The 5,362-nt window shown below is 30.2% G+C and overlaps 1 pseudogene; it reads left to right on the top strand.

Annotated features, from left to right (window-relative positions):
* Positions 1-4,396: 4,396 nt before the first annotated feature.
* On the top strand, positions 4,397-4,985 carry LOC111910674 (14-3-3 protein 8-like; annotated as a pseudogene).
* Positions 4,986-5,362: the final 377 nt, after the last annotated feature.

Here is a 5,362-nt window from a genome sequence, read left to right as displayed (position 1 = left end):
TGCAAATTTATACATGTGAATCTTATTTGTAACTTACGGTAAACCCTAAAATCCTCCATACATCTTCGTCTGCCGTTTCTCCCAAATGTCTTCCATCTCCCTCCTTATTCTCTTCAATCTTCGGCACCGTAACCATGAGTTTCCTTACTCTCTTATATTTTTTTATTTAATTTTGAATCGCTGATTTTCTTCTTCTTTTGATTGTTCCTGTGTTTGTTGCATGATCAAGAATATGGCTATTCTTCTATATAATAAGCTATTAAAGTTTTTCGATTTAAATTGATTTACAACAGGCATCATAGAAATTCACCACCGATGTTTGTTTTCTTTATTCTCTCTACTCTCTCTTTCTTTCTTCATCCAGAAACCCTAATCATTTTGGTAGATTTTGTGAAACCCACCATTGTCGTTGCTGCTATATCTACACACACACACACACTAAATCACCATCGTGGGCAATATTATCTACAAAAAACAATAATGCTGATGCGATTAACGATAACATGATCGATCGATTTCACGAAGAAGAGAGAATTTAATATAGTGTCGATGAATCCATAGATGATAAAAATGGCTTCTATCCGTTGAAATTCTTGAACTCGATCAGTGTTAGTGGTTTACCTCTGCATTACCTTCGATTAAAAGTTGGATGCGCGATAATACTGTTACGAAATATTGTCCCAACAAATGGATCGTGTAATGGCATCCGATTGATATGCAAAAGCTTTTAGCAAAATGTCATTGATACAGAAATAGATGTTGGTCAACATGCTGTAAAAATGATATTTTTGCCTAAGATTCTTTTATGTCCATATGATGATTACATGTTCTCATTCAAGCTAAAAAGAAAACAATTCCTATTCGATTGTTCTTTGCAATGACAATCAATAAAGCTCGGGGACAAACAATTCCAAATATAGGTACCCATCTTTCAAACCCAATATTCTCACATGGAAAACTTTATGTTGCATTACCAGAGGGGTTTCACGTTGCAATACAAAAGTATTAGTGAAGCCTAACGAAAATTTAAAAGGTGATGAAGTTTATGATGGGTTTTGGTCATAAGACATCCTATGTGCTCATACAAACCCTAATGCTTGGATCTAGGTTTCTCTATTGTACATGCTTTGAATCCAAGACTATAAACCCTAATTCTAGCATATGGAAATCGATATTAACATATAATTAGGTTTAAGATATTACCTTGATTGTTATGTAGCAATAACAATCCCAATTCCTCCTTGAATTGACTTTGGAAGGCTTAGAGTCACAAGCTTCACTCCTCTAATGACTTACAAACACCAAGAGCAAATGGAGAAGGTATAAGGAGAGAGGGGAGGTATTGAATTCGTTCCTAAGAAGCCTTAGGGAAGGTCTGGCCGAATTCATGAGTCAAGGGGTGTTTATATAGGTGTAGAGATAGGGTTTCAGTCCTTATCCTTATCTAGTTGCTTGCTTACCAAACAACCCATAAGATAAGCCTTGAATCCTTATCATAGTCGAATTCTAAGGTCCTTATCACCTCAAATTCGTCCAACCTATCCTTAAAATAATCCTTACCTTATTTTGTAACTATCACATAATTACAATTCAGCCCCTCTAGTTTAATTAATTACATTTGACCACAAAGTTAATTCTTAATTAATTATTGACCAATATTAATTAAACAAATATGATTTCTCCTTTAATATATTATTCTTATAACATATTAATAAAGCATAATAACCTCTCTCTATTTATTTCTCCAATCAAGTTGCTTTGGTGAAGGCAACCCAAAAGGACCATGCACCATCGGGTCAAGTACATACCAAAATAGTTATGGACTTAGACACTAATCTAACAGTTTATACACCAAATCAACTATAATAAATGAAGATTCATTTTGCAATGTGTCAATCTCTCATTAGTTTTGACACTTGTCATTTTATTATATTTTTGAATCAACTATAATAAATGAAGATTCATTTTGTCATGTGTAAATCTCTTATGAGTTTTGACACTTGTCATTTTATTATATTTTTGAAATTTTGTAATCCTCCTTAATAAATGAATGTTTTTTTGCCATATGTTAATCTCTCATTAATTTTGACACTTGTCATTTTATGGTATTTTTGAAATAAATATTATCCACTTGTCAATTTTTGATTTGTTTCAATTTTTAAAATTAAAGTCATATATACTTATATATGTAAAGTATTAAATATCATATATATGATATTAAATTGTAATAAATACGTTTATTCCTTTCTTATTTTAAAGTTGTACCTTAAAAAATATTTTCTGTTTACACTTTAATTTAATGTTTAATCTTTTTTAAAATCAAACCGTGTAATATACGGGTCTCACACCTAGAGTGGTGTATAAAGAAGTATTGCACGATTAATAATGTATAATCAGTCATGTGTTATTACACATTTTCATATTTGTGTATTCTTATATAATTCTATTATTTTTGTTTGACAACTTAAACATTTCATATTTTGTGTCGTCTTGATCGGTTTCTTTTTATCGGTTATTTTAATGTATCATGTAACAAATAACACCATAGTTTTGATTATATTCTCTTCGTCATGTACTTTCTTTTGGAACATAACATTTTTGTAAATGAAACATATATCTGAAAGAACTTACACACCCCGCCGTTTTGCGTGGGTACACTGCTAGTTAAGTATAAAGATTATTAATTTTCATATGTTTGACTATTTCTAAAAAATAAAAAATGTGCAAAACTAAAAATATTAATTAGTCCTCTTCGTTTGATCTATACGCACCTCATATTTATTTATGTATATTCTTTTGATCATAACAACTTAATATACAAATGGATTCTCATGATATTTCCATGAAAATAAATGTCACTTGACTATTGAATCCAACATAAAGATGGAGCTAAGTGAAGCGATACTAAAGCCAACTTAGTTGTTTGAATTTTTGTTTAGTGTACTGTACTTAGGGGAATATTATCAACACAATATTTTTAATCATGATATATATATATATATATATATATATATATATATATATATATATATATATATATATATATATATATATATATATATATATATATATATATATATATATATATATAGAGAGAGAGAGAGAGAGAGAGAGAGAAAAGAGAAAGAGTTAGGTTTTTATATAACCTATAAATATTGTATGAATGTATGACACGTTCTCAACCAATCAATTGAAAAATGGTACTATGGTAATTTAGCATATAAATCATTTAATTAATTTTAAATGATAATCTTATAATTATGGTAGTTGAGATTAACAAGGAATTTGATTTCTAAAGCACCAACTATATATCGACCTAATTTTGGGAATTTTTTTGGGATAAAATAGGATTCACACATAAGAAGTAAATGATGAAGAATGCTATCTCCTGTCATCGACTTGCCGTCTCCACATACGTACAAAGCCATCGTTGGACCACCACTGGTATCCTATTTCACTATCATTTATGTTTCCTCTTCATCGTACCCTTTCTTCTCCAACGGAGGATTTATCACAGACAGGGCCATCATGATGTCTCTTTCCTACTCTTTGATAAATTGTTGTCTCGTTTAAAAAAAGCGATATGATCTTTCCTCTCTATCTCTCTGTCAAACAACAAAGTAAACCTTGAATCCTTATATCATATTCATCTAATCTCATTGATCGATCTCCATGGCTACTTTAGAACCTTAGATCTCTGTCTACAATGCTAAGCTAATTGAGCAAGGCGAATGATATGATGGCCAGTCAAAATTCTTTTTCTTTGATCTTCCTATTTTATTTATACTTCACTACTCATCATAATTGGAGCAAGGATTATCCGATTTATGTTTACATTCATGTGATTTTTTTTGGTTTTATAATTGTTTCATATCACACTTGTTGCTAAAATGGAATTTACTAAGAGAAAGAGATACAAATGACTCAAAATTGATCTTATTCTCTCTATTGCTAGTCCTTTGTATAGTTTAGTTGATTAGTACATACAAATTGCAACATGTAATTATAGTTGCAAACTGGATACTTACTTTGGGATCTAAATTGATAAATCCAAATTTATGATTCGGGTTTTTATAACTTGATTATCCATTGCACATATCAACTTCTACGTGTTAGCGTACACTGTTTTTTAAAAATTCCAAGGAGCTAGAAATGCTGGACCATTTTTGTGGCGTTAGTTTGATTTTGAACTTGATATCTTCATAGTAAGGTCCTAATCTAACTAGTTATGCTTCATTTTATGTAGATAGTCATTTGTTTGACAAATTTGTTCAATTGCTAGCTTTTAATATGAATATTTTTTTTGATATTCTTTAGATTCACTTAATATTCTTTTTTCTATTTTAGTGTTGTTGTTGATTCTAATTATCCCTCTTACAATTTAATGTTGATAGAGATGGTAGAATAAATGATAAAAGTTTCAAAGTTAGGTGTGGAAACTGATTATGGAATAAAGGAATCTGCTCAGTTAGGTACAAAAATGTAATTCATGCTAGCTGAGCTTCATGGAGGATTTTGTCATCAATAGAGTAGAAAGAGGGATCAAGAGGTAATGGTCAAAATGCAAAAGGTATCAGGAGTGGAGTATCGACAGAAGTGGAATCATAACTCAATATCATTTGTAACGATATCAAGAAGGTCATGATGATCATCTCATTTATTCATATGGTGGTTCTGGTGATCAGATGTATTTTATTACAAGATGTAAGTTCAAAACATACATAATTTACTATTTTGTGCAACCCATTTCAAAACTTTGCATCATTATACTGGGACTCTATTCTTTTTATAGGAAAAGGGATTATTATGGATATTTAGTAGAATTCTAGTCTGGAAATGACAAGAAAGATGTTGATATTTCAATGAAATCATATGAGGTAGCCACCACTACAACAAAAGCTGAATTGCCACCTACATTTCCTATTCGATTGGGACATACTTTAAATTTCTCAGTCTTTTATTATAAAGTTATGAATTCAGCTTAAAGTTATGGTTCAACTGTTTGAACCATAGTTGGGTTTTGACCAAACAAGTAATAAATAGTTTTTCCATCATCTGTACGCCTAATATCGACTAAAATACATTTTTTCTATATAACATCAATGCATATTTACTTATTTCTCTTTTTACAATATTAAAAAATAAGCATGATTTTTTTTACCGCGAATTAACTTTGATTATTAAAGAATGAATTCTTATTATTAAAGAATGAATTCTGATTCTTAAAGAATTACAGAGAGGCTGGAGGTGGTGGTTTGTGATGTTGAAGTTTGAATGGTAACTCGCCATATAACAGTATCTACACATATAATATGTAATAGTAACTCGCCATATAACATCTACGTAAAAGTATTCATGTAAA

This window comes from Lactuca sativa, chromosome 4 (genome assembly GCF_002870075.4).
Source record: "Lactuca sativa cultivar Salinas chromosome 4, Lsat_Salinas_v11, whole genome shotgun sequence".
In the NCBI taxonomy this organism is placed as follows: domain Eukaryota; kingdom Viridiplantae; phylum Streptophyta; class Magnoliopsida; order Asterales; family Asteraceae; genus Lactuca; species Lactuca sativa.
Note: the sequence above shows the minus strand (reverse complement) of the source record. Positions and strands in the feature narration are given on the sequence as shown.